A 12,349-nucleotide genomic window follows, 5' to 3' on the forward strand; every position below is an offset into this window, starting at 1 on the left:
AACAGCCAGGTTCCAGGACTTCTTCAACAAAAGGACTGTCTTTCACCAGTGGACAAATCTGGCAAAACAACATCAAAACAGACAGACAAAGTACCAGCAAAACAGCCATGTCTCCTCAGTCCTTGGCAGCTCAGGGGGCAGGTCTCAAAAGTCCAGGGCAATTCAAAGAGGCCACCAGCAATTCTCTTAGTCTCTCTCTCTCCACGAGGTGCTGCTTCCAAAAAAATCTTCCGCCTCTCTCTAGTGTCTCTCCAAATCTACATCACCAGCTCCTCCCAGTTCAGGACTCTCTTTTCACATCAACAAGCCCATCCCACAGGTGGGATTAACAAGCTCTGGGTTTTAACACAATCAATTTGAAAACCAAGCCAATACAGGGGGAACTTTAAATGCCATTACTATCACAGGGCTTGGGGATACAAGGACAAAAAATCCCAAACAGTCTTGGTCCTTCAGGATTAGTGGGTGGTAATTGGAGGAAGGAGAATGTATACATATAATTAGAAATCAAACACATATGAAGTAAATATGGAGTAAATAGGAGAAAAGTGGCTGGAGGAAGGGTATCAGGAAAGGCCTAATGTAGGTGTCTCTTGAACTAAAGAAACTAGGGATTCTAAAAGTTAGTAAAATCCAGGCAACCTGTGCAAAGACATTAAGATGGGAGATGGAACTGTTGTGTCAATATGAAAGAACATAGTATGTTTGAAAGAAGGAAACAAGCATTTTACTAAGCACTATGTGCCAGATAGTACTATGCATTTTATCTCATTTGATCCTCACAACCCTGAAAGGTAAGTGCTATTATTATCCACTTTTATAGTTGAGGAAACTGAGGCTAAGTGATTTGCCCAGGGTCAAGCAACTAGTTAGTATCTGAAGCTAGATTTGAACTCAGGTCTTCCTGACTCCAGGCACATGCTCTATCAGTTGTAACATCTGATTGATCCATTATGTGAAGGGAAGAGACATGTATCAAGTCTGAAAATGTAAGCTTGAGTCAAATTGTGAGGGATTTTAAATGAAAAATAGAATGGTTTGGATCTTAAAAGTCATTCAGATCTATCAGAGTCTTTTGAGTGAAAGAATGTTAGTTTTGTGCTGTAGGAATACTTTGGCATCTTTGGGAGAAGGGACTGGAGTGTCAAGAAGAAGAGAAACAATTTAGAAGTTTACTGTTTATTATATGTTGAAGGCAGAGATGATAAGGGCCTGAAAAAAGATAGACCATGTTGGTTGAGATTAGAGATATTGAAGATATAGATATGACAATACTTGACAAATGACTGGATATGAAAGCAGGGGGTGAGGAAGAGGAATGAGTCAGGGATGACTCAGATTGTGAACCTGAGTGTCAGGAAAGAGAGCAGTGCCCTTGAAAGAAATGGGAAAGTCACATACTATGTGTATATATATATAGGGACCCCCTTGTTTAATGGATTAAACATAGGTGGAAGGGAAGATTCCTACTAAGATATGGTGAGGGATGCTTCTGAGTGGTTTTCAAGCACTTAAAAGGAATGTAATGAAAATAGAATTCTTAATAACAAGAAAAATCCTGGAATTACCTTTTATCTTTTTCCACCCAACTCAAAGTCTCCTTATTTCTAAATGGCATTAAGATTTACCTTCCATTAATAGCTACTGTCTCATTTAAAAAAAAAAATCTTCTCTAAGAGTATGATTCATCTACTCTGTGACAAGGCCAAATTACTTTCAAATTGTACCCATTAGTTTTCAATTTATTTAACGTTATCCAAATGTTCAGTTTCTATCATATATTGTAACTGTGCCCCAGGCCCATCCTCCCACACTCCCCCATTCCCAACTTTGCCCAATAAGTATTAGATTTCCTAGGAAGTAAATTAAATACTGATAGGTTTAAGGTCTATATTTGACAGATACCAGCAGTCTGAATGGGCAGTTCTTTTCACCTTTTAGTGCCTAAGACAACTGGCTAATTCTGGAAGTTACAGATATATATGTACTGGAAGAGGCAATTTTTTCACCAGGTGTTCTCTACATCAATGAAATCACAAGTCCCAATACAAAAAGGCTAAATAATATAACTGGAGCTTTGATTAACAGTTGCCAAGATAAAACTATTTAAAGTTGTTTTCTGTAACTCAGTTTGGTTTCTGCTGTCTCTGGATTTCATTACACTCTCATACTCACAGCAGAGTTCAGCGGACAGTGGGATCTAAACCAAGAGCAAATAATGTTTTCTGATGAGATGACATATAGAATACTGTATTCAGTTCTGGGCACCACATTTTTAGGAAGGACATTTGTCACCAGGAACCTGTTCTGAGAAAAGTAATCAGGATGGCAAGGAGGAGTGGAAATCATTCCATGTGAGGACTGGAGATGTTTAATCAAGAGGAGACTAAGGAGACAAATAATGGCCATTTTCAAGGATTGAAGGGCTTATGCTCTGCAAGAGAGATTAGCCTTATTTTGTTTGGCCCTAAAGGGCAGAATGAAGAACAATGGGTTGAAGAAAAGCAAGGGAAAAAAAGTTAAAAACACTAACAATTAAAGCTGTCTAAAAGTGGAATAGGCTGCATCTTTGATGTAGTGAGTTTCAGGAATTGTGAGATCTTCAAATAAAGGGTGGATGACCACTTGTGAAGTATACAGGTCAGGGGCCTTCTGGTCTCTGAGATCCCTTCCTTCTCTCAAAATCTATGTAGCACATGTTTTTCTCCCAGTCCCTTGCTCACTTACTCTATAAGAATGGAACTTGCTCAGAGTAGAATTTCACATTTTGAATTCCTCAAGAAGGTGGTTCTCTTTGTAAGGAAGAAAGATAACCCTCCCCCATAAGATAAGCTATTGAAGATCCTTTCCTTTTTAGGAAATAAACTCCTGGAGGGTGGAGATGGTGTAGGGTGTGCTCTATATACTGGGAAGCACAGTTAGCATTCTTAAAAAAGTTATTATTCTCTAGAATACAAGGATAGGAAGATGGGAGGCCTTCCAAGGCAAAATGAAAAGTTCCTTATTTGCAGCATGATGTGGGAAAGAGGGGATGGCAGGTGTAATCACTATAATTTCTTAACAGCTATGATAAGTAAATACACACTTCTGAGCTATTTTAGTTTGGATAGAATTGAGGAGGAAAAATTTGTCATTGTGTGGAGAAAATTTGATTTTTTTTTGTTTTCTAGTGAAATTCCCTATTCAGAATAAAAAAAGATGTCAGAGAAAGTGTGCCTTTGATTATAATGGAAAATATGAAGTTCTAAATCATCTCACCTCCCACATTGAAATTCTCCAAGACAGGACTCAAAAGGAGCTCAGTTTTAAAATTCTAGTGTGGGTGGATTAGTGTTCATAGAATATTTTTACTGTTATTGTAGATAGGAATTTAAATGTAATGACAGAAATTGTTAACTTCAAGGAAATAAGAGCTTGAAGTGACACTATTTAAAGTAGGTTAGTCACTAAATATGACTTGGTGCTTCCTTTATAATATTCTAAAGTATTATAATCTAATGAAGGATGCCATCTAGACTTTTTATTTACTAATTGTTTAATAGAAAGAGTGCTAGACTCAGACACAGAAGCAACTTAGGTTTGAATCTTGCCTTTGACATTTAATAGGTGTGTATGACCAGAGACATGACATTGACCTTTTGGAACCTCAGTTTCCTAATCTGTAAAACTGGGAATAATAATACCTTAGCACTTACATCATCAGGGTGCTGTGAGGATCAAATAAGATAATCTGTATAAATTACTAAAATTATTAATATTAGTTTCTATTATTATCTGGAGGCAGCAGAGTGGTGCAATAGTTAGTTGGCATTAGGAAGACCAGAATTCAACTTCTGCTTCAGACAGCTACTAGTTGTGTGGTCCTGGGCAAATCACTTAAGCTCTCTCAGACCCAGCTTTTTTATGTATAATATGAAGACAATAATAACATTGCAAAAGGTTGTTGTGAGAATCAAATGAGATAACAGGTATTTCGAAAACCTTAAAGCGGTATGTAAATGTTAGCTATTATAATCTCGATTATCTCTTGTAGTTTTATCATAAAAGGATATGGGCACAAATTAAATATTTCTTAAAATCCCAGTTTGAGAGTGTCAGTCAGTCAGTCAGTCAATCAGCATTTAAGTGTCCATTATTTGTCAGGAGTGATAATTCCTGGGTATAATGAAGTCAGAGATAACATGTACATATATAAACACATACAAAATATATACAAACTAAATACAAGGTAGTTTATGGGGAGGATACTAGTAACTGCAGGCTTTAAGTTTAGTTTTGAAAGAAGGAAGGAATTCATTGAGGCAGAAGTGAGAAAAGAAGAGGTATTACATACATAAGATATAGCTAATGTAGGACGTGGAGAGACATAATATGTGTAAAGAATAGTAAGAAGGTCAATTTGGTTGGACTGTGGAGTTTGGCAAGGAAAGTAATGCATAATAAGGCTGTAGAAGTAGGTTGGGGCCTCATCATGAATGGCTTTAAAAGTCAAAAAGAGGATTTTATGTTGATTATAGTAACAATAGGGAATAACTGGGGTTTATTGGGCAGAAAACCAACATGGTCATACCCACCCCTTAAGAAAATTACTTTGGCAGCCATGTTGACAAGGATCGTGGAGAAAAGAGAGACAAGAGACCAATTAGGAGGCTATTGTAATAGCCCAGGAAAGAGGTGATAAGGCCTGAATGAGGGTGGTAACTGTATGAGTAAGGGACAAATGTGAGAAATATAGTGAACATAGAAATTATAAGATTTGGTGATGGACCTACACAGCCAAGGACAGTTTGGAAGAGGAGTTGGTTTTGGGGGTAAAGATAATGAGTTCTGTTTTTGACATGTTGAGATTGAGATGCCTATGAAAAAAATGCAATTTGAAATGTATAAATAGTAGCTTGGCGTGGTGCCTGTTATTCTAGGTACCAAGGAAGCTGAGGGTGGCATATATTGAGATCTAAAATTCTGAGTTGCAGTAGGTTATACCAATTGGGTGTCTGAATGAAATTTGACCTCAATATCTCCTGGGGTGTGAGGGGGAAGGAACAAGATTGCTTTCAGATGAATGAAGTGGCCACTGTCAGAAACAGCACACCAAAGTTCCTGTGCCAATCAGTAGAAAGATTAGGTTCTGAGAAGCCACTGTGCTTCTAGCCTGAGTGAGATGGGGTTGGGTGTAGCTTGGGGCTGGGGGGGGGGGAGATCGTTTGCTAGGAAGTTGGAAGTTGGGGATGTAGGGATTGAAAACCTGGGAGTCATTTTTATAAAGATGATAATTAAACCCAACAGAACTAAGGTCATCAAGTGAAAAACTATAGAGTGAAGAGAGCTCAGGACAGAATCTTGTGATATAAACATAGGAAGCAAAATATAGATAGATGGTGATCCAGCAATAAAGACTGAGTGAGTAGTCAGAAGAATAGGAGAGCAAAGTCAACAAAATGCAGAAAGAAGAAGGTGGTCAACAATGTCATATGTGGCAGAGAAGTCAAGAATGATGGTGATTAAGAAAAGGCTATCAAATTTGACAATTTAGAGATCACTGACAACTTTGGAGAAAGCAATTTCAGTTGCATGATTAGGTGAGAAGTCATATGCAAGGGATTGAGAAATGAAAGAAGTGGAGGCAGCAATTACGGATAGCTTTTTCTAGAGGATGGCCAATGAGAGGGAGGGGAGATACAAGACAGGAACTTGAGGGGATAGTAGGGTCTGAGGGTTTTTAAGGTTGACAGAGACTTGGGAGGTTCATAGGTAGCAACAAAGAAACTAGTAGATGAGGGGACATTAAAAATTAGAGTAAATTATTGTGGTTACAACCTGAGGAGATAATGGGATGAAGTCAACACGTACAGGAACTGGCTTGATGACTATCTTTTCATCAGAGTATGCATGGCTTGCTACAATTTGGCTAGCTGCATTCATAGTATTATTAAGTATTATAAATCATAGATTTAGGGCTGAAAGGTTCCTTAGATACCAGTTAGGCCAAACCCCTTACTTCACAAATTAGAAAAATGGGTCACAATGAGATTAAGTGACTTGTGCAAAGTCAGATAGGTAGTAAATGAGAGAAAGGATTTAAACTCAGCTCCTCTATCATCAAATCAAGTTCACTTTTTGTTGTATGTTATTTTGCTTATGTTTCTTTCTCTACCAGGAGGTAATGTGGTATAGTGGAACGAGTTCCAACTTTGGAATGAGAGGATTTTGACCTAAATACTGACTTTGATGCTTACCCATTTGTATGACCTTGGAAAAATCACTAACTTCACTGGGCCACAGTTTTCTCATCTATAAAATGAGGGGATTGGACTACACAGCATATAAGCTTTTTTTGTGCTCTAGATTTATGAACTTATAATTCATGATTTCATCAGTTCTTTCTTCATAGGTACAGGTTGCTACTCTTTTATACCTTCTGTAATTCTAATCTGTATCTTTCAAAAAAATCTTTTTTTTTTTAAAAAGCAATCGGGGTTAAGTAACTTGCTCAAGGTTACACGGCCAGTTATTATTTCTGGGTGTGGTGCTGAGTATCTGAGCCCGGATTTGATCCAGGTCATCCCGACACTGAAGCCAGTGCTCTTACTTGCTGAGCAACCTGGCCACTCCTAAGCAATTGGGGTTAAGTAACTTGCTCAAGGTTACATGGCCAGGTGTTTGTGGGTGGGTACTAAGTGTCTGAGCCCGAGATTCGATCTCCAGGTCTTCTCAACACTGGAGCCGGTGCTCTTACTCGCTGTGCTACCTGGCCGCCCCTCAAAAAAATCTTACACAGATTTACCTAATGAGTTGGAGGTTGTCCTTTGATTTTTATATTACCTCAGAGGTATGGATATACCATGGATACTGTCCCATTAAATTCCCAATAAATAATTAAATTAATTCCCATTAAATAATCTTATTTTCCAAGTACACATAACGTTGATGTCTTTTTTTTTATATTGCTTCTCAAATGCAAAAAGTCATTGGGAATATGATGTAACCTATCAATCCACAAGCAATTATTATGCTCCCATATGCATATTTCTGTTGGCTTTTGGACTATTTAAAATTTTTATTTTTCCAAGGTTATGGTACTCTTCTAAAATCCAAATAGTTATATTCACAGATGACATTATGATGGTTGCAACAAGCACTGGAACAATACAAAACCTGGAAGAGATCTATAACCACTATAAAGAGTTTGACTTGGGGCGGCTAAGTGGCGCAGTGAGTAGAGCATGGGCCCCGGAGTCAGGAGGACCGGAATTTGGTTCTGGCCTCAGACACTTAAGACTCACACAAAAATACTAGCTGTGAAACCTTGGGCAAGTTACTTAACCCCAACTGCCCTCCAAAAGGCGCAAAAAAAAAAAAAAGAGTTTGACTTAACCTGGATGTAGTAAAGACTTGGGCAGTTCATGGGGTATCCAATAAAAAGTATTGGTGATATAAAAACGTAGCAGCCATCTCAAGTTCAGTATGCTTTTATTGGGGGGGGGTGGGAATCTGTTCGAATATTGGCCTATGATACATTCCATTTTATGCATCAAATTTTTTTGTTAGGCATATCTGAAATACAGAAATCCTATAGGAAAAAAAGCATTTAATTAAAACATGAAATACTTGTATTTAATTATTAAGTGTTTATTATTATAAAATTAATAATATTATTATTATTTAAGTATTAAATATTATGACTGCAGAAGTTATAATCTAATTCCCGTTTAATCTCTCTTACTCTAGCATAATATGAGGGTACAGTTGCTTTTCACTCACAGATTGAGAAATAGATAGTGTGGGCAGCAGGCTTTTGTTTTAAGTTTTTTTTCCTACAGGGAGCTGATAAATTCTCTTAGGCTTGGTAATCACCCTCATGCTCTAGACTCAGGGTTCAATATACTATGTTGTGATAGTAACAGAATATAAAGATCCCCCTGTATTGGCTTGGTTTTCAAATTGATTGTGTTAAAACCCAGAGCTTGTTAATCCCACCTGTGGGATGGACTTGTTGATGTGAAAAGAAAGTCTTGAACTGGGAGGAGCTGGTGACGTAGATTTGGAGAGACAAGAGAGAGGCAGAAGAACTTTTTGGAAGCAGCACCCTCGTGGAGGCAGAGAGAGAGAGACTGAGAGGATTGCTGAGGGTCACTTTGAATCGCCCTGGACTTTTGAGACCTGCCCCCAGAGCTGCCAAGGACTGAGGAGACATGGCTGTTTTGCTGGTACTTTGTCTGTCTGTTTTGATGTTGTTTTGCCAGATTTGTCCATTGGTGAAAGACAGTCCTGTTGTTGAAGAAGTCCTGGAACCTGGCTTTTGGTTAAGAAGCCCTGAGACTGTCCTGCAGACAGAGAGTGAATACTGTCCACTGGTGAAGGACAGTGCTGTTGTTGCAGGGGTCTGGGAACCTTTTTGTTGGTTCAGAGCTACTGAGACTGTCCTACAGACAGAGAGTGAATACTGTCCACTGGTGAAGGACAGTGCTGTTGTTGCAGGGGTCTGGGAACCTTTCTGTTGGTTCAGAAGCCCTGAAGAAGGATTTTCTTGTTGTATGTTTACAGAAATCCTGGGAGAGGGTTTTGCTAATGTTTTCAGGGGTTCTAGGACTGTTCTGCAGACAGAGGATGAATTAATGAAGAGACTGGCAATGTATCTTGTGGCCTTGCTAAGCCTTGTCTCCCCAGGAACTAAGATTGCTGAGAACTTTCCTCCTGTCAAGATGAAGAAAAGACCTCCATTTGGGTATTAAGTGCTGTGCTTAAACTTGATGTAACTCTGGGGTAGATTCAATTGTGATCCAGGGGTGGGGAACTTTTGACCTTTTTGTGTTCTATGGTTGAACAAATGAATGTACTTTACTTAGATTGGAAACTAATCTCCATTTGAGAAGAGGGGCTTTGTGGTGGACTAAATGAAGGTACAGCCTAGGGGTGGAGTAGTATTTAGAACAGGGACTTTGTAATTGATTGAATGAATGGAAGGTCCTGGGGTGGGGTAGTACTTGGAGATTATTTAATCACACTTAGTAAATGCTGTATTTTGAATGATGTCATATTTTGACCCTCTCTGTTCTTACTTTGTCACTGAATAAAATGGAGAACACCTATGCTGGTATTTTGAACCTTGGGAAGTTGCCTTTGCTTGGCATTACATTACATATGTCCAGTGGGTACATGGTCATTTTCTCCCCAACTAGAGCTCTGCCCTTCTTGCTCATACCCATACTCATAGTTTTTACCTGGTAATGTCACCATAATCAATAAATATTTATTAAGTGCCTAGGGCTACCAATAGGAAAAGAGACAATCTTAGCCCTCAAGGAGTTTACAATGGAATAAGACAACACACAAAAATAAAAAGGGTGGAAAGGGAAGTCAGATATGTCTTGGAATAGTGCAACCTGGTGAGAAATGAAGACCCCGCCGTGCTGTGGGCTCATGTACAATATTCTAAGATATTTAACAGAATCTAACTAGAAGAGCAAGGCTCTCCTAGTCCCAAGAAAGTAGTTTTGTGGAGGGCAGAGCCAAGATAGAAGGGTAAAAGTAGGAACTTGGTTATGCCTCTGCTCCAACCAGCTCCAAAACCTGTAAAAAATGACTCTAAACAAATTTTAAAGCTACAGAACCCACAAAGTGACAGAGAGAAACAAATCACCTGCTGAAGGAAGCCTGGCAGGCAGACAGGAAGGGTCTATCACACCAGACTGGGAGCCGAGCATAAGCGCAGTCCTGCATGAGCTGCACAGCCCAGATGTGGGGCATCCCAATCCATGGCCCAGACCAGCCAGAGCATACTTCAGGAAAGTGAATCACCACTAGCTGTGGCAGTTTCCAGACTTCTCAACCCATAAACACCAAAGAGAAAGTAAAAGATCAGTGGGGAACTCTGTTGGAACTGGGTGAAAGAAAAGAGCCCAGTCCAGCCCCTGCCCCCATGGTGACAGGTGGCAGAGGCACAGTGGCTACAGCTGCTGCCCCATGGCTACTTCTGGAGCTCCTGGCCTACAGATTGTAGGGGGAGGAAACGACCATTCAGAGGGTAATCACTCTTACTTTCACCTGCTTGGATCTGGATCACAGTCTTGGGTGGTGGTCCTGGGGTATGAGGAAAGTGTGCCAGAGCTTGTGGTGGCTGTAGAGAGGGCACCCTTCTCATAGCTTGGACAACAGCTCTGACAACAACTGTGAAAACCCCAGCGATTTGGGACATATCTCTCTCCACTCTGGAAGCAAGTTCTACCATGGCAAAGAGCTCAAAAATCAAGTAATTGACTGGCAAGATGAACAACCAGAGGAAGTGCTATCAACCCATAGAATCCTTTTTAAGGGACAAAAAGGATCAAAACATAGAACCAGAAGGAGACAACAAAGTGAAAACTCCTGCATCAAAAGTTTCCAAGAAAAATATGAATTGGTTGTAGGTCATGGAGGAGTTCAAGATGGATTTTGAAAATCAAGAGAGGTGGAGGAAAAATTGGGAAGAGAAATGAAAATGATGCAAGAAAATCATGAAAAGCAAGTCAACATCCTGCTAACAGAGACACAAAAAATAATGAAGAAAATAACACCTTAAAAAAACAGACTAATTCAAACGGCAAAAGAGGCCCAAAAAGCCAATGAGGAGAAGAATGCTTTAAAAAGTCAAATTGGTCAGATGAAAAACGAATTTCTTTTTTCTAACACTTTTTTTATTTTTTAGTTTACATCATACATTTTCACAAGATTTTGAGTTACGAATTTTCTCCCCATTTTCCCCCTACCCACCATCCCATAACAGTGATCCCACTGAATATCCCCTCCCGCAATTTGCTCTCTCCCATGTCTACCCCCATTCCCCCTCCGACTTTCCAGTAGGGCACGGTGGATCTCTATGCCCTAGTGCCTGTATAACTTATTTCCCAGTTACATGTAAAATATTAATAATAATAATATATCTATATATTACCTTTTGGAGGGCAATTGGGGTTAATGTAACTTGCCCAAGGTTACATGGCTAGTTTTTTTTTTGGTGTGGGTGTTAAGTGTCTGAGGCCAGAACCAAAACTTGGGTCCTCCTGACTCCAGGGCCAGCGCTTTTACTCACTGTGCCACATTACCACCCCAATATATATATATATATATATATATATTTAAACATTTGATTTGAAACCTTTGAATATCAGATTCCTTCCCTACCTCCCTCATAACCTACCCTTACTGGGAAGATAAGCAATTCAATATAGGTTGTACATGTATAGCTATGCAAAACATTTCCATAGTGGATATATTGTAGAATACTGACTATATTTCCCTCCATCCTATCCCACCCCCCTCTTGTTCTATTCTCTACTTTGATCCTGTCCCTTTTCAAAAGTGGGTGTTTCCAATTTCCCTCTCCCCCCACCTGCCCTCCCTTCCATCATTCCTGCTCTCATCCCCTTCCCCGCTACTCTCCTATAGGATGAAATACCCTATTTAGCATGTATGTCATTCCCAACCTAAGCCAAATTAATTGAGAAGGTTGATTCATTCCCTTTTGCCTTGCTGTTCTTCCCCTCCATTGTAACTATTTTCCCTTGCCTCTTCTATATGAGATAATTTACCCCATTCTATCTCTCCCCATCTCCTCTCATTATATTCCTCTCTCACCTCTGAATTTCATCTTTTAAGTATCATCCCTTTCTATTCAACTGGTCCTGTACCCTCTATGTATACCTGTACACATATACATACATACTCACATGTGTATTCATATGCCCATATACCCTCCTATATAGTCATATATATGCATGTATATATATATACATACATACATACATATATATACACACACACATTTCTATTCCCTTCAACTATTCTAATACCGAGAAAACTTTCATGAGTTACAATTATTGTTTTTCCATGTAGGAATGTTAATAGTTCAACTTTGATAAGTTCCTTATGATTTCTTTTCCCTGTTTACCTTCTTATGCTTCTCTTGCTTCTCGTATCTGAATGCCAAATTTTCTGTTCAACTGGTTTTTTTCATCAAGAATGCTTGAAAGTCCTCTATTCCATTGAATGACCACATTTCCCCATGAAACATGATACAGTTTGCTGGGTAGGTGATCCTTGCTTTTAATTCCAGCTCTTTGACCTCTAGAATATCATATTCCAAGCCCTTCAATCCCTCAGTGTAGAAGCTGCCAGATCCTGTGTTATCTTCATTGTGTTTCCACCATATTCAAATTGTTTCTTCCTGGATGCTTGTAATATTTTCTCCTTGATCTGGGAACTCCAGAACCTGGCTATCATATTCCTAGGAGTTTTCTTTTTGGGATCTGTTTCAGGAAGTGATTGGTGGATTCTCTCAACTTCTATTTTACCCTCTGGTTCTAAAACATCA

The sequence above is a fragment of the Petaurus breviceps genome, unplaced genomic scaffold (genome assembly GCF_028583685.1).
Source record: "Petaurus breviceps papuanus isolate PSGF00001 unplaced genomic scaffold, PetGlider_PUasm1.0 224, whole genome shotgun sequence".
In the NCBI taxonomy this organism is placed as follows: domain Eukaryota; kingdom Metazoa; phylum Chordata; class Mammalia; order Diprotodontia; family Petauridae; genus Petaurus; species Petaurus breviceps.